The sequence below is a fragment of the Bos indicus x Bos taurus genome, chromosome 10 (genome assembly GCF_003369695.1).
Source record: "Bos indicus x Bos taurus breed Angus x Brahman F1 hybrid chromosome 10, Bos_hybrid_MaternalHap_v2.0, whole genome shotgun sequence".
Taxonomy (NCBI): domain Eukaryota; kingdom Metazoa; phylum Chordata; class Mammalia; order Artiodactyla; family Bovidae; genus Bos; species Bos indicus x Bos taurus.
In genome coordinates, this window is record NC_040085.1 from 101,056,498 (window position 1) to 101,074,697 (window position 18,200).

The 18,200-nt window shown below is 47.5% G+C and overlaps 1 protein-coding gene across 6 annotated transcripts in view; it reads right to left on the reverse strand.

Moving 5' to 3' along the window:
- Positions 1-18,200, reverse strand: part of FOXN3 (forkhead box N3) — a 461,393-nt gene that overhangs the window by 340,966 nt on the left and 102,227 nt on the right. For all 6 annotated transcript variants that reach the window (XM_027552694.1, XM_027552700.1, XM_027552693.1 and 3 more), the window contains one exon: positions 1,258-1,373. The gene's annotated coding sequence lies outside the window, so the exon portion shown is untranslated. The remainder of the gene's footprint in view (positions 1-1,257; positions 1,374-18,200) is intronic.

The window sequence follows — 18,200 nt, forward strand, 5'->3', positions numbered from 1 at the left end:
TGGCATCAACTTACAGACTCCTGCTTCTTCCCACCCTTCCCTTCCATTCCACTTCTCAGCTCCGAATCAGCTCCTTGGAATCACCAGGCTCCGACCTCACAGGGCACTTGGCTCATCCCAGGGCCCCGTGAAGCCACGCCTGCCAGTCCAAGCATGGAGGGGAGAGGGCAGGTGTAGACGGCAGACAGTCAGCAGACAAGCAGAGGCCAGGTGTGGACAAGCCCAAAGAGGCAGAAGGCTGGCCAGGGAGCAGGGTGACCAGGGTCCCCTGGAGGCAGCTGTCAGCCAAAGCAGCTCTAAGGGGCAGGCAGGGTTTCCCCGGAGGAACCTTAAAGAGACAAGGCCCAGTGTGGGAGCCTGGTTCTGGCTGGGTCAGAGGCTCAGGGTCCTCCAAGACCCATCTGGTCCAGGCGCCAGGCCCTCCCTGGCCGGGCTCACTCCCACCACCGCAATCAGGCCAGGCAGATCCTCTTCCCTCTGGCGGAATGACCCCAGTGACACGGCCCGCCGGAGGCCCTCCGTCCTCCATGAATTCTAAGTATCTCAGTCCCAGTCCTCCGAGTCTTCTTGTTCCCTGAACCAGAGAACCACCCCCGCACACAGCCCCAGCCAGCAGCTGAGCACCCTCTGCCACTGTCTCACCAGCGAGTCTAGGCTCTTTGGCTTAAGTGTGAGCTGCCTGAGGATATACCTTATATTTTTATACATCCTATAGTTTTTTATCCCCATCTGTCCCAAGCACACAAAACAGATACTTAACAATATTTATGAAACCCAATTCAAAGATTCAATGTAAGGAAGATTACTATAATTCAGGTGAAACACAGCATTGGGTTGGCCAAAAAGTTTGTCCCTTAAGATCTGCTGGAAAAACTCAAATGAACTTTTTGGCCTATCCAATATTATGAGAAAGAAAATGATTTAGAGAAACCATGTACAGGAGAAGCTAGTTTCTACACGAAAATCCCCAGCGATGCTCCTACGGCTTTGTGTGTCTACGACACACACCGAAGTTTTAAATAAAGATGTCATTCAACATTCTTATTATCTTAATGCCTAAACTGATTGACCACACTGTCAGTTTGATCAGCTGCATATATTGATCATTAAGAAGATAGGGAAGAAGAGGGAGAGAATATCAATTGCTGGAAAAGCAATCAATCTGGCATCTGCATTTAAATATTGCTTTGGTATTTCATCTATTCAGTGCAGTCTCCATGAGGCGTAAACGAGCTGGGGAAGGCACAGCGTGGTTACCTGAGTCAGAATGGGTCCAGGAAACCACAGTCAGCATTGCTCCAGTCACAGAAAGGACAGAGAGGCCTCCATGATCACAAGAACGCTGGTCTTCCAGGAGATGGTGCGTCTAGTGGCTGGTGGAGAGGAGCAGAAGGAAGATGGGATTAGAGCAGAGGAGAACGAACCCTCTCAACCACAGAGGACGTCATCTCTAGCTACCTCTCTAAAGCACGACACACTTCAGTGAAGAAGTCAATTGCAACTGCACCTCTTTATCTCTTGGAAAGTTATTGAAGCATCAAGTCTTTCATGATGGAGTATTCTTGAAACTGCCTCATGGGGCATAAAAGAACCCAGAGATTTAAAAATACATGCCATAGACACTGTGAGGTCATCTTATTTTACTATAGCTGCCATTGAGACATTTGTGAGATCATTTTATTTTACTACAGCTGCCACTGAAATACTCATCTATATAAAGGAAAAACATCAGAGTGCCAACAAGCATTCAGGGCCAGTGTTCCACCACACGAACCCAACCTTGATCCTCCGGGTAGACCAGGTGGACAGGCTGCAAAGTCAATGGCTCTTTAGTCTGTTGTTGTCAAATAAAATTATTCTGGCTCTGTTTCTGGAGAAAAAGATCCCATCAAGCTAAAGCTCACATGTGGGCTGCAAGTCTGGAGGCTACAGTCAACCAATAATCTTACAGAATAGAAAAGCTGGTACATGAGATGCGTGCATGCTCAGTCGCTTCAGTTGTGTCCGACTCTTTTGTGACCCCGTGGACTGCAGCCCACCAGGCTCTCCTGTTCATGGGGATTCTCCAGGCAAGAATACTGGAGTGGGTTGCCATGCCCTCCTCCAGGGATCTTCCCAACCCAGGGACTGAACCTGGGTCTCCTGCATCTCTTGCATTGCAGGCAGATTCTTTATTGTTGAGCCATCAGGGAAGTCCAGTAGCATAATAATTTCTGGTGGAAGATATTTTTTCGGCCTACACCTCAAGGAAGAGACAGCAATGACTCTCTCATGAAAAGAATGAGGGAGTTTCCCTGGGGGTCCAGTGGTTAAGACTCCATGCCACCAGTGCAGAGGGCACAGGTTCCGTCCCTGGTCAAGGAACACACCTCCTGGTGCAGCCAAAAGATAAGATTCCAAAAAGATACTTTTAAAAAAAGGAAAAGAAAAGAATGGTATGAGCCTACGAGCCTAGAGTGAGAATGTTAGGAAATAAATTCATTCCGTCAGTGGATCTCAAACAGTGGCCCCTGAAAGGGCACCAGCAGTATCATTCTGACAGCCTGTTGGAATTGCAAATTCTCGGTCCCGCCCACCAGGCACTGAATCTGCATATCGGGAGGTGGGTCCCAGGGATCTGCTTTAACAAGCCATCCAAGGGGGACGCTGATACATCTCGAATCATTAATTTATCTACCCATCCAAAGACACTGAGTCTGTTGTTGCAAAAGAAAATTATCCTGCTCCAGAGGGGCTTCCCTGGTGGTCCAGCTGCTAAGACCCCTGTTTCCAGTCCAGGGCGCCAGAGTGCACTTGCTGGTCAGGGAGCCAGATCCCCTGCTGGAACTGAAGATCCCGCGACCACAATGAAGGCCGAGGCAGCTAAGTGAGTATTTATTTTTCTTAAAGCACCCTGCTCTAATGCACCTTAAGCTTCAATTAAGGACAAAGTACTAGGCTAGGGGTGAGGAAGGGAGGAGGGGTCAGAGAGAGGATGATGAAATCCCTGCCTTGGAGAAATGTCCTGTCTTCTGTGGGAGATAAGACAGGTATTTGTTACCGTTTAAATCACTAAGTCGAGTCCAACTCTCTTGTAACCCCATGGACTGTGACCCCGCAGGTTCCTCAGTCCATGTCGGAAGACCCCCTGGAGAAGGACATGGCAACCCACTCCAGTACTCTTGCCTGGAGAATCCCATGGACAGAGGAGCCTGGTGGGCTACAGTCCATGGGGTCGCAAAGAGTGAGACACGACTTAGCGACTGGAGCAGCAACAACTGGAACAGAAGACGGACACACCGGCAACTCAGATAGAGTTCAACTGTGTTATTTCCTCTAACAAATAATCAGACGGTTACAAAGGAGACCTCTGGGGTGGGGAAGCAGGTAAGGAAAAGCATCAGGACAGTGGTAAGGGGTCTTAAGATCCAGACAGGATTTTTACAGGAGGGAACAGGCAACAGCTGAAGCAAAAGCCCAGAGGTGAGAAGGCGAGAGAGCTGTTCAGATGCACGGAGGAGTCAGATCTGACCAAAAGTGAGCAGCTTGCAGGTGACCTGGGTGAGAGAGGGTCACGGCCAAGCAGACAAGTCACCAAGAAGGCAAGAGAGCTGTTCAGATGCACGGAGGAGCCAGGTCTGACCAAAAAGTGAGCAGCTTTCAGGTGACCTGGGTGAGACAAGGTCACGGCCAAGCAGACAAGTCACGGCAAGGGGCTGACCGCATCTCCTCCTTGCATGAAGACCACCCAGGGGCACCTGCTGTGTGCGCAGAAGCTGATGTCGGATAAACCAGGAGACTGAATTAGTTCTGAGTCCAGTCTGGTTTTTCTGTACTTTTAGGACTGCTTTTTCTAGAGGGGAGCATCTCAGCTGCTTCAAGGATGAACTATGAAAGGTGTGCCCTGGAGGAAGACCCAAAAGAAAATTTTAAAGTAGGGTAAGAACCTGGATACCACAGTCCCCTCAAGACATTTGCAAAGGGGCAATTTTGTTACCACACCTAAAACACTTGAGGGCACGGATGCTTTTAGTTTATAAAATAACTCCAGTGGAGAGGGACGTGCTTTAGGCAAAAGGATCAGATAAACCAGGGACTGGGGGTAAGGGATACAGGGGTGTCAAAAGGTGCAGTTAAAAGTAAGCCTTGGAGATACTGTGTACAGCAGGGTGACTATAGTTAAGAAGACCGCACTGCACATATGAAGGCTGCCAACAGTAGATCTTAAAAGTTCTCATCACGCGAAATAAAAAATTGTAAAGGTGGTGGATGTCAACTCAACTTACTGCAATCATTTCGCAATGTATACAAATACCGAATCGTCATACGCCTGAAACTACTATCATTTTATGCCAATCACACCTCAATTTAAAAAATTAAAATACGCCCAGGGGCTTCCATGTTGGCCCAGTGGTTAAGAATCCATCTTCCGATGCAGGGGATGAGGGTTCAATACCTGGTCGGGGAACTAAGATCCCTTGCGCCGCAGGGCAACTAAGTCCGTGCCCTGCCACTGAGCCCGCCAGGCCCAGAGCCCACGCGCCACCCCCAGAGAGAAGCCCAAGCCCCGCAACAGAAGCCTCCCGCGTGCCAAAACCAAGACCAGACGCAGCCAAATAAATAAATATTTTAAAAAAATGTTAGCTGCAAGTACCGTCATTAAAACAAACAAACAAAAAAACCATGCCCCTGAAAGGTAAACCAATACTCAACACCTCCAATTAGAGAGAAAAGGAAAACTACTTTTCATGATCAAGCACGGGTGACTTTGGCTTCCAGAAGACTGACATAAACAGCAGGCTTTATTTCCTGGTGCTGCTAGATGAGTGACGGAGAACTGAAAATGCTTTTGATGTCATGCAAGGCTCTGATGGAAACCAGGCTGGAATCAGAATCGGCTGCTTCATAAACCTCAGTTTTTCATCCATCAAGAATTAGAGACACTGACTTGCCTCACCTTCTTTGAAATTTAAATAAGAAAATAGACAAGAAGTTGCTATGAAAATTATTAAGTGCAGTATTACACAGGGGTATATTTTTATTGTACGTATAATTATACTCGCTGAGACATTTGAGTACCAATCAATATGTGTTACTGTTTTGGCCTTGGAAAATATAAAAGTAAAATGTTTCTTATGCCCTTCAGACTCTCCTTTTAAATATTTGCAGACAGAGCAAAGTCCTAAGGCACAAACTTGGCATCAACCAAACCGTCTTCCCAAAAGATATTTCAAGGTAAATTTTTCACTTCTAAATTTTTAAAGTAAATTTTTCACTTCTAAATTTTTTTTTAACTTTTATCCCTCTGACCACGATAGAGCATCCAGATATCTTTCAGCAGCTCCTGGTGAGCACGACTCAGTCTGCAGCAACACAGACATATGATGGAGATAATTTATCATCTCTGCAGTAGTTTAGTCCCAGATGGACCATTTACTAATTTATTTCCATATGTAACTGGCAGAGAGATTAATCAGGCTTCCAACTCAGAAATCTGAATTGTGCTTTATTCCCTTAACAGGCTAACTCTGGGCCAGAGGAAGTACACGTTTACATAGAAAACCAAGAGTTCTCTTAAAAAGGCTGTTGACCTCGGACACAGGCCTTTAAACACACACACACGCACACATCAGCCTGCTCCTTGTGTCAACTTGGAGGGCTGGTTCTTTCTTTAGACACTAATGGGCTTCCCACAGGAGCTGCGTCTGAGAGAACCGCAGGCAGAAGCGATGCCAGATCAGGCCCGGGTGCAGCCACAGCCCTGTATGCAAGCTCTGGGTCTCGAATTTCTGAAACTGAAGAGACCTTTTTGCCATGGTGCTACACCCAGCTGGCCTGCAGTGCAGCACCCGGGCCCTGGAAAGTATGTGCTTTCTTTTTTCCACTCTTTTTAAGGGTCTGAACTTGACGGAATCCAGAAGTTGCTGTAGCTGCAGCAAGCGATGGCGAATGAACTGTTAGCATTGCTCTCCATCCCCCTGAGCTCAACTCTCAGTCTACTTTTGTTTTTAATTCTATCCTGGTGATATCATAAGGCCAGCCGGTCTGGCTTGGGGCAGAAAGGAATTGACTGGGTTGGTCTTCAGTGCAATCCAATGCCACCGCTCGGGAGGCAGGGCCGCGGAGGGAGGGGTCAGCTGGGTCTACTCGCCTGGGTGGCTGATCAGCCGTGCGCCTTGGGAGAAGTCACAGTTTTCTCCTCTGTAACATGAGTTTAACTCCCTGAGGTTCCTTCTGGCTCTAAAATCTTTGATTCCATGAAGGTAAAAAAAAAATTATCAGCCATCCACCTGGTTTCTGTGTTTGGATGATGCCGAACAGCCAAAAGCTTGGAAGCATCTGCAAGTGGCTGAATTAGTCCTGATGCTTGGTGCTGTGACAGACACAGATGTAGGAATCTCAATGTCCAACAGACTGTCTGAGCAGAAGACAGTGGTCAGCGTCTCGAGCCTTCATTGTTCGGTGATGCGTATCTTCGCGAGTGTTTAAGGATTCAGTGAAATACAAGTTTGAAATACTGTTCTAGATCTGGCCAAAGCTACAGAAGTACCTAAATCAGGTCCTGTGTCTTTGATATATTTACATCACAATTAAGAAAAGATACAACTCATCCTAATATAGTGAAATAAGTGCTACAATTTGAAGCCCAACTGTTATGGACACATGATGGAAAGGATGGAAAAGTCATCCCAATGAGGGTGAGGCGGGGGGTGGGGGGGGATCCGAAAGGTTTTCTGGAGGAATTCAAGCTGGGAGGGTGGGAGGAAAGAAATCTGGGCAGAGGCAGCAGCAAGAGCAGAGGCCTAGCGATGTACCACCCCACCCCCCAGGGCCAAGATACACTATTTATTACCCTGGGACAGGCCCCCAGGAGCCCGAGAAAGAGACCGAGTCACAGGGAAGGCTGGAAGGGACTGAGGCTGGACACCAGCCTGGGGACTGGCTCTCAGCCCGTGAGCAGTGAGAGCCGTCAGTAACTGCGAGGCGGTGGAGGCTCCCAGTGAGCTGTGCCCGAGCAGTTTATTCTGGCAATTCTGTTACCATTTACCATTGGTAACACTAAGAGCAGTCTGTACTTTCGTTTTTCTGTTATTTATTTCATGCTGCCACTATTTGGGAATCCCTCAAATTCCCTTTTTTCCAAATCAATTTCCTGGCCCTCCAAATGGAAGCAATGGAGTTTCCTACAGTGCTGCCAGGGTTTTACATTTGAATAGCTGCTGCGGCCTGGGGCTCTCCGTTTAGGTTTCTCTGTTTTTCTATTCTTAGGAAAGAGTTAACGAAACATGGCCTAGACTGGTGTTTTTTGGAGTTTTTTTTTATACTGGAAAATATTTGGGGATGATGAAAAAAAAAAAAAGAACTATACAAATGTCTCAACTGTTGGAAGGGCTTGCACTCCTCAAACAGACAAAAGTTGAACTGTCATCCAAAGTAGTTCACGAGGGGATTTCCCTGGCGGTCCACTGGTTAAGACTTCACCTTCCAGATGAAGGGGTTCAGGTTTGATTCCAGATTGGGGAGCTAAGATTGCACATGTCTTGTGGCCAAAAAACCAGAACATAAACAACAGAAGTAACAGCGCAACAGATTAAATAAAGACTTTCAAACGATCCCCATCAAAAAAAAAAACTTTAAAGAAAAGAAAACAACGCAGTTCATTGGCACTTCTTTGATTTCTAGTTTTAGAGCTTCAGGTTAATGAACCCAAGGTTTCCAGGGCTCCTCAAATGTAACAGCGGAACATCAAGTAAACCCTCACACCAACGGCATTTGACTCCTCTGCCTCGGGAAGCGCCAAGCACAGGTGCCTTCATGCACCTTATTTATTTATCTTTTTTATGTGGACCATTTGTACAGTCTTTATTGAATCTTGAGCTTCCCTGATAGCTCAGTTGGTAAAGAATCCACCTGCAATGCAGGAGACGTCGGTTCAATCCCTGGATTGGGAAGATCCCCTGTAGAAGGCCTAGGCTACCCACTCCAGTATTTTTGAGCTTCCCTTGTGGCTTAGCTGGTAAAGAATCTGCCCGCAATGGGGAAGACCTGGGTTCGATCCCTGAGTGGGGAAGATCCCCTGGAGAAGGGAAATGCTACCCACTCCAGTCTTCTGGCCTGGAGAATTCCATGGACGACAGTCCATGTTGTCGAAAAGAGCTGGACACCACTTCGCTTTCAGTTACTGAATCTTAGCTTCCCACCCAGAATCAAACCTGCATCTCCTGCGATGGAGGGCCAGGCCTTAGTCACTGGACTGCTAAGGAAGTCCCTGGATCACCTTATTCAGAAGAAAAGTGAAGCTGCTCAGCGTGTCCGACTCTTTGCAGCCCCGTGGACTGCAGCCCACCAGGCTCCATCATCCATGGAATTTTCCAGGCAAGAATACTGGAGTGGGCTGCCATTGCCTTCTCTGTGGGATCTTCCCCACCCAGGGATCGAACCCGGGTCTCCTGCATTGCGGGCAGATGCTTTACGGTCTGAGCCACCAGGGAAGCCCCAAAGAAAGGCAAGTCGTATCTCCCCACTAGGTGTCAGACACCCTAGGGTTCCATCCCTGATTTATACTCCACAGTCTCTCCCAGCCCCCTGCATGCCCCGGTGGGCAGGAAGCTCCGGAACGCCATCACCCCCATGGGTGCTCCCTTTTCACTGAACCAAACATTCACGGTGAAGAAGAATGTGCGGCAGATGCCGGGGCCAGTTCCCTGTGCCCACATGAGACAGTCCCACAGATCCAAGAGCTCTGTTTCTCATACCACTTTTTGTAAAAGTCCACCTATGGTCAGAAAATAAATCCTCCTCAAATGGATAGATTAGCTTAAATTTCCATGCCATTTTACATTTTCTCTCCTGATACATGAATCATAAAACTGTAAGGTAAATGCAGGCTTACACTGAATAATGGGCATAAATAAAAATATTTTGACTTGAAAAACAGTATAAATTGAACTACCACGTACTTGAAAGCTCCCGCAATCATAATGTGCACATCAAAACCCATTAACCTAATACCTAGGCTGCTATTCAAAAGCAGAGGTCTAGCCTGTAAATAAATACCCATTTGAACACTTCTCCTAAATTACTGTACAATTTGATTGCAAAGTCACACACTTACAAAGTCTATCATCTTTACTTGGTTGCTCTCTAACCAACACTCAAGTCTTATCAGGCTACAATGTGGCAACATAATAGAAACACACAGAACCGTAAAACGGTACCAAAAAGTAGCAGCGAATGTCAAAGACAAACCAGGGTCATTCTGGCAAGAAGGGAGATATTTACATAAGCTTTCAGAAAGACAATGGAGCCCCACTTTCTCTTTAACTGTATGCCCAGTCAACCTCTCTGCTCCTCACCTGATCACTTTTATAAAAAAGCAATTTTTGCAAATTTCCATTCAAACACCTTAGTTGCTGTAAACTCAGCAGCAGTCAGATTCCGGTGCACACTGATTTGCTTTAAGACTCAGCTATTTTCAACCAAAGCTTTCATTATTTACCCATCACTACCCCTCCTCCAACAAACCAGCTTCACTGGCAACCTCCTTCTTAAATATGTCATTTGCCAAGGCCATTTTCTTACCTTTGGAACTCACTCACATTGGTTTCATTCGATGACACTCACCCAAGCAAGGACAATTGTTTGACTGGAATCTTGCAACTTTCAACTTTGCCCAGATTTTGCGGTCGTGAGGAAAGGGGACGCCGAAATCCCCAAAACATCGTTTAGCTGAGCTAATATACATCTGAATCCGAGCCGTATTTTAAATTCCTTTACACTTACTTAATATAGTGCGTGCTGCCTGTCCACTGATGCGATATCAGAAACCTGCAAGCTACTATTTCTGCAACTGTGTCACTGTGGATAGTCTGAAACATGTACGTAGCTGTTGCCATGGAAACAAACACAGCTAGGGTAGAGTGCCACGCTGCGTTAATTCCTTCACCCGTGAACCCCAGGGGAATGCTAACATTCATCTTCTTTCTCCTTCAGTCTCACACTGCTTTAATATTTTTTTTTTTAGCATTATCAAATGATGTACTAAATACACAGGGTACACCTGAAAATACGGGTGGCTGAAATGAGAGCTGTGTGCCGACCGAGCCTGCTGGGGGTCTGTGTAAGGTGGTGCAAATATGCATGGATCCTTTCTTAAACTTCTCCTGGGAGAAACGGAGAAGTTTGTTTCTTTCTTTTAAACGGGGGTGGCACAGCACAAAAAAAAGGTGAGCCATCTCATCTCACCTAAGAACAGTTACCAACACACTCCGATGAAGATGCTAGCAGAAATGTGCCAGAGCAATTCTACGAGAGGCAAAGAAGGGTTCTGCAAACTTTCCAAAGTGAATCCAAGCCGAGAGTGGCTCTCCCCTCTGACTGGAGCTGTATCAGCAGGCTGTAAATACAACTGTCTTAATCAGGCAAAGCATAAACCCCAACAAGGGTTTCACGTGTCCCCAGGCGCTCTTTGTCCCTAAACCCATGGAAGAACGTATTACAATGAGTAAGTGACTAACCAGATGGAAATCTGCCATCATTCAGAAAGAAATGTGATTTTCCTGAAATCTGAACATTCTTGTATTTGCATTGAGTTCAAATCTTTGCCCTTATCAAATGTTTGCATCGGTGAAGAAAAAGTCAAATTCTTTCATTACCCCTAAAAGCCAAAATGTGTAGACACTGTCTTGCTGGGCCATCTTCCCATTCTTCAAACCGGTAGCCCACTGTAAATATTGGGGCTACTCATCACAGTCAACAAAAGTAACGAAATCTTCATTACAGCCTATCCCTCAGGCTAGTTAATAACAGTCAATCTAGATGAAAATGGCCATACTTTAGATCTGCATGCTTATGTGCTTCACTGGAATACAATTTTCACACCAAACAATCAACCGTAGGCTTTGAAAGTACAGATCCGTGACTCTGAACTGGCATGCGTTAAAGAAACTGGTACTTTATTTGCAGAGGCCAATGGCACCCACTCCAGCACTCTCGCCTGGAGAATCCCATGGACGGAGGGGCCTGGTGGGCTGCAGTCCATGGGGTCGAGAAGAGTCGGACATGACTGAGCGACTTCACTTTCACTTTTCACTTTCATGCACTGGAGAAGGAAATGGCAGCCCACTCCAGTGTTCTTGCCTGGAGAATCCCAGGGACGGGGGAGCCTGGTGGGCTGCCGTCTATGGGGTCGCACAGAGTCGGACGCCACTGAAGTGCATAGCATAGCATGGCAAAATTATCCTACAAAAGATCAGCAAAGCTTCACTATTATTTTCCTAAATGGAATCATTCTTGGCTACATGCTATAATAATAATGATCAACTCATCCATAAGACAAGGCAAAACAGAAAATAGATATGCCTACTGGTGAAAGGACTCGGTCACTTTTTTAAAGCAATGTCAAGAAGATGTTAGGGTCGCGCCGCATAAAGCCTAGTCTGAGTATCAGCAGGGCAGGTGGCGATGACTTTATTTTTTTTAATTTTTACTGGATTATAGTTGCTTTCCAATGTTGTGTTAGTTCCTTCTGTACAGCACAAAAAAAAAGGTGAGCCATCTCTTCTCACCTAAGAACAGTTACCGACACACTCCGATGTTGACACATCTTACCTATGTGTCTAGGTAGACACATAGATCGCCTCCTTTTTGGAGTTCCCTCCCACTCAGGTCACCGGAGAGCACGGAGTAGGGTCCCCTGAGCTCACAGCAGGCCCCCATCGTCACCGGCTCACACACAGTGTCAGCAGCGAGGGACACGTCAGCCCCGACCTCCCGACTCATCTCAGCCCGCACAGACCCGCCAGGGGGTCCACACGTTTGTTCCCTACGTCGGTGTCCCTATTTCTGTTTTGAAACTAAGATCATCAAAACCACTTTTCTAGATTCCTCATACGAGCGTTAATACACAATCTTTGTTTTTCTGATTTACTTCACAACAGTCTCCAGGTCCGTTCACGTCTCTACAAGGGCCCGGTCAGTACTTACAAACTTAAGGAGCATGGTCAAAGTGATAAAACCGGATTTTCCTTATGTTTACTTCACCCTTCTCGATATTTGTTGAACACTATAAAGGACGTTCACACAGGTCATCTCATTTGACTTTGACAAGATTAGCGTGGGTAGCCGTTCCCTTCTCCAGGGGATCTTCCCGACCCAGGGATCAACCCCAGGTCTCCTGCATTGCAGGCGGATTCTTTCCTGTCTGAGCCACCAGAGGAGCCCTTCATAAAGCACTATGATAAGATTCCACTATGAATTACTTTGGCAATTACCAGCAAGCTCATCTCCTGTGGGAGAGCTCTGAGTCCCCCAAGCCAGGGACTGGCCTGGAGTCACACATTATTCAGAGGCATGACTCTGCCTTCTGGTAACTGATTCCCTGCTCCACACCGCCTCCAGGTGTGCTCACAAAAGCAGGGGTTGTAAAGGACTTAGAATGCCTTAGCAACAATAATCTACAGACTTGATGATACAGACTTAACTATAGCAACAATACTTATCAGAGGACAGACACTAAGTCCTAGAGGAATTGCTGTGAGGCTCCATTATGGCCAGTGTTTAAGGTCAGGCAATGGTCCTCAGCCCTCACCTGCCCGAATGTCTCCACGGGTGGAAGGGGATGGGTCAGCAGCGGCCCCCAAAGCACACCCTCTCCACCCGCCCCATCCCTGACCCCCCTTCCTGCCCAAGCGTCCCACCCTCAGTCCTGGCCGCTCCTCAGAGGGGGCTTTGGAGGGGAAAAAGGTGGTCGGGGGCTCCTTGGGCTTTGGAGGAGATGGAGTTTGGGAGCATCAGGAAGCAGCAATACAGTGGTGAGCTGTTCTAGCCTCCTGGGATGGTTGATGTTTTAGCTTTTTTGGCGTTCTGTGATGATTCATTTTTCAGCCTTTTTTAATAACCACCTATGATGGTTAATTGTTTGACTGGGCCACAGGGTACCCCAAGACTTGGTTAAACGTGATGCCGGGTGTGTCTGAGGACGTTTCTGGATGAGACTCGCCTCGGTGGACAGAGTGAAGTCAGCCGTCCTCCCCGGCGCGGGGGAACCCATCCCATCCCATGGGGACCCACCCCAGGCACCGGAGGCCGGAAAAGAATAAACGTCTTGCGGGGGAGAATCCGCTCCTTCTGCCTGTTTTCAAACTGGGACTTTCTCGCCTGCACTTACACTGGAGCTTAGACCAACTTTCCTGGTCCTCAGGCAACCCATTTCCTGTAGGAACTAATTCCTTAAGATAAAGATATATATAGGGACTTCCCGGGCGGGCCAGTGGTTAAGACTTCACCTTCCATTGCAGAGGGTGGGTTCGATCCCTCACTGGGAAGCTAAGATCCAATATGCCTGGCGGCCAAAAAAACCAAAACATAAAACAGAGGCAATGTTATAACAGATTCAGTAAAGACTTTAAAAATGGTCCACACACACACACTGTTGGCTCTGTTTCTCTGGAAAGTCCTAACACATTTCCTCAAAGAAGGAAGCCATTCTGGACCAGAAGCCTCCAGATCGTCAAAAGCTGATTTCACGGTGATCTGGGCTATTCTCAACCTCCTACCCACACCACCCTGAATATCGAGAATGAACTGCATTGGGTTGGCTGCGTTTCGGTGCAGGAGGTGAACTCATTTCTGGGGAGTGAATTCTTCCAGGCCATGGCACCCATTCTAGGTTAGCCTGGGGAGCTTGTCAAACAGCAGAAGGCACCCTTACAAGCAGCCTTCTGGGAGGCACCTCCTGGAGGGCAGGGGAATCGAGTGCCTTCCAGTGGACGCTCCCGTTCGAGAGCCAATGGTTTGGTCCCTTTTAATGAAAACCTCTCTGAAGTGGATTGTACGAGAGGACAATGAATGTGGCAAAGTGCATAGCCTGCTATAAACAGTTTTCATGACTTGGCCGGCATTACGCACATTATAAGACAGAGGTGCCCTCAGAAGCCACAGAATTTCGAGGCAAGAGGGGAGGACAGGGCCGCAGAAAGGACAGGCCCCGCCCGCCACTTCAGTGCTCTAAGCCTGTATTACCTGTGAGTTCCCGCTGGCCTCCGCTTCCCTCCCTGACTGTTGGGGACCAACCAGCCTCTGAACACACACAGTGGCCTGGCTCAGACGGCACCCGCCCTGTTTTGATTCACATCTAATATGCCAGGAGTTGGGAAACCACATAACAGAGTTGATTAGACTTTAGTCTGAAATAAAATGAAAACAGGCCCGAGAAAGTGTCTCTGAGCACAAAAGTGTCCGCTGTTGGATGCCCTTGACCGTAGATCAACCAGCCTAAAGCCAGTCACCTAATGAGCAATTTGCCTATCTCTTAAAACATTTTTGTCTGTTTTTACATGCCAGTGTCCTTTGCTTTTTTTTTTTTGCCATCTCTTTGGCATTATAAGGTGTTTAGCATCAAGTGCACACCCAGCTAGTTTTTAAATTTTAGTTTATGTTTCATTTTAATTTTTAACTTAAATACTTTTTTGGAGAGAGCGGCAATGAATGCAAAAAACAATCCACCTGAACTGAGTTTCTGGTGAACTGGTGCTTTGAGGGATTTTCACTTCTAATTTTCTTTTTTTTTTTTTAGAATTCAAAAATCTGCCTGACGACACCTGTGGTTCAGCCAGACCAGAATGCACACGCGGCCTGCTACCTGGGCCCCTTTTTCTTCTCTTTGCGTTGGACTCTCTGCACAGCTGAGTTTCCAGCCTTCACAGGAGGGAAGGAATTTGGTATTGCTTGGCTTTGTTTTTTCCCACCATGAATGTAATTTATGGGCACTCCTGAGCTCAGCTCAGCTCGTGGGTCTCAGCTAGAGCAGAGCTCACGGTCTGCTCACTCAGGCCAGGAGCCTCTGTTGTACGTTTTAAAGCAGTCAGCACAGACCACAGATGAGGTAGGAGGCACCCACGACCTCCGGCATCAAAGCAACACAAAGACGGGGGAGTCTGAGGATCACTCATCTGACAACCCAATTCTTTTTTTCTTGATGCTGCTTTTTTTAAAAAAGAAATTATTTTATTCAAGTATAGTTGATGTTGTATTAATTTCTGCTGTACAGCAAAGGGATTCAGTTATCAGTTCAGTTCAGTGGCTCAGTCGTGTCTGACTCTCTGCGACCCCATGGACTGCAGCAGGCCTCCCTGTCTGTCACCAACTCCTGGAGCTTGCTCAAACTCATGTCCATGGAGTCAGTGACGCCATCCAACCATCTCATCCTCTGTCGAGGCTTCAGTGATATATATTCATATTCTTTTCCATTCTGATTTAATGGCAGGATACTGAATACAGCTCCCTGTCTGATACAGCAGGCCCTCGCTTTTCTCTACTCTGTATACCGCGGTCTGCACCTGCTGACTCCAAACTCCTGACCCTTCCCTCGCCCACCCTCCCTCCCCTTGGGCATCCACAAATCTGTTCTCTGTGTCTGCCAGTCTGGCTGGCAGATAAGTTCATTTGTGACAGTCCAACTCTTAACACAAGGAGGAGTGGGGGGAGGCCCAAGGTCGAGATAGACCCAGTATGACTGGGACGGATGGTACCAGCCCCGTTCAAGAGGAGGGGTCACGTGCCTTGCTGCAGCCTACTCCAAGCGCCCTGTGAGAGGGAAACCGAAGACCGGGCCTGCCTTTCAGGCCAGAAGCCAAGCTGACCCAGGAGGTCGGGCACAAGGAGCCAGTGAGTGACCAGACAGCCAGGGCTGCACAGTGGGGCAGGCGAGAACCAGGGCGGTCCCTGGACTCTCCCAGTGTCCCCCTGGGGTTCTATCTACACAGACATTGCCCCTCTGGGTAGAGCCCCCGAGTCACCGTGCAGAAAGCAAGATCCCGCCCAGCCTGGCACCCTGGCTGGAGCTGCAACAGTGCCAGCCAGCGAGTGTGGGTCTCCTTCTCCCTCGAGCAGCTGCTCTGCCATTTGTCACGCAGGAAGTGGGGAGTTCTGGGGCAACCTCTTGGAGAAGAGAAATGGACCAGGAAGGTCTCACTCTCGAGATGCTCACTTGGGGGACTTCCCTGGTGGTCTAGTGGTTAAGAATCTCCCTGCCAATACAGAGGATATAGGTTCGACCCGGTAGATCCCATGTGCCCGGGGGCAATCAAACCTGCCTGCAGCAACTACTGAAGCCCGTGTTCTAGAGCCCGAGCTCTGCAACAAGAGAGGCCACCGAAAGGAGAAGCTGACCCACCACAGTTAGAGAGGAACCCCCGATCGCCGCACGCAGAGCAAGCCCTCACGCAGCAGTGAAGACCCGGTGCAGACAAATAAATGAATTAATTTAAAAAAATAGTTGTCCACTTGGATGCTGAGACAGGGTTTGGGAAGAAAATTCTCCTGGGAACGGAAACTTTTCCTTCTCATCCTCAAACGGTCATCGGGACATTTGCTTTAAATGTCTCCCGTTGGGAACAGAGCAGTCGGGGGTCCTCAGTGTGTGCGAATCTCCTCCATGGACGAAGAGGAGCTCAACTCATGTGCCCTCCATGGGCTCAGGTCCGCTGACACCTAGCCATTGGGGCAGCTGTAAAATGTCTTATTCTCCTTCCTCAATCTGGGATGCAATGAATCACACCCGAGTGGTTTACCTTAATCCTCCCTACTTAAGTGAAAAATTTTAACATAATAAGTCACTAATAGTGCACATAATCAGAGCGGGAACCACTTCTACTGGAACATTTTGGGGTCAGTTTTAATTGCAATCAAATAATACTCCCTTAAATAAAAACATGTTTTTGTTTTTAATTCCCACAAAACAGCCTGAGACGGTGGGCAGCCTGGTGGCAGGACAGGGAGTGAGTGGGCTGTCGTTGGGCAGCTGATACCCTGAAGGCAGGGACCCAGAACTTCTCAGTCTCATCACTCTGCTCTCTTGCTGTGTGTTTCCTACAACTGCATGGGCTAATTAGCTTACTACCACGTTCTTCTCCCCGCCTTAATCAGAAGCCAGAAGGAAAGAGAACTCAAAAGGTTCGCTCCTCCTCCCTAACGGCAAAGTTCAGAGGGTGTTTTCATCGTTCCCACGTTCATTCACCAGCCAGAACTCGGTCATGTGGCCATCCTAGCCGACGGTGTTCAGCTAACGCTCTGGGGTTCTGCTGTTGAAAGCAAAAAAGCGGGAATGGATACTGGTGAACAGTACCCACCAGGACTTTTGGGTTTAAAGACACTAAACAGATGAATGGACACAAATATATATTAGTAAAAGTTTACAAACACGCACGGAAATGATCAGCACCAAATCCAAGACGGTGGTTACACGGGGAACAAGGGCGGGCTGGGTCCTGGGTCTATAAGCGTGTCTGTCGTGTCCTGTTTTTACATATTTGAAGCAACAATGGCACAATGCTGAGCCCTGCCAAAGATGGGTAACAGTTACATGGGTGTCTCAGCTTTTTATGTTAGAAATAAATTATAATGAAATCTACAAAATTTAAGAAAGCTTCCCTGGTGGTTCAGTTGGTAAAGAATCCACCTGTAATGCAGGAGATCTGGGTTTGATCCCCAGGTGAGGAATATCCCCTGAAGAAGAAAATGGCAACCCACTCCAGTGTTCTTGCCTAGAAAATCCCATGGACAGAGGAGCCTGGTGGGCAACACTCCATGGGGTCAAAGAGAGTCGGACCCAACTGAGCAACTAAACCAGCATCACTACAAAATTTAGCCTTGTCTCAACAACCCGACTGCAACTCAGCTCATAACTGAATCATATTTCATCATATTCATTTCATAGTATCATAGTATCATCATATTCATTTCACAGTATCACAATATGAAATGAATCATATTCATTTCATAGTTCTAAAAAAGCACATTTTTCTACATGTGAACTCTGAAATGACTACATCTCATTATATTAGGCAGCATTTTCTCTTAGTAGGGTATAAAGTCCTACCTGACAATGAATAGTAACGGAGATTTGAAGATGTCTAACATATAAATTCTACGGCATGTGGACTGCGGTGCATTTTAACAGGTTTGACAGCGGGGGTGGGGGTCGTTTCCACAAGCAGACGTAGCCAAGCTCACGAGCCTCGTCGGCCCCGCGCCGGAGCTCTCTCCGTTGGGTGGTTTTCTGATCCACGAGCCAGTGCTCTTTCCCGCGATAGTGCCTCTGACGCTGATGAAAGTTATGCGAAACTCATACACTGGACTCATTTTCCCTGTGACTAGCCTGCGATAAAATCCTTCCTTTATTAAACCGCTCGAGAATCTCCTACCTGGTAAACAACAGAAGT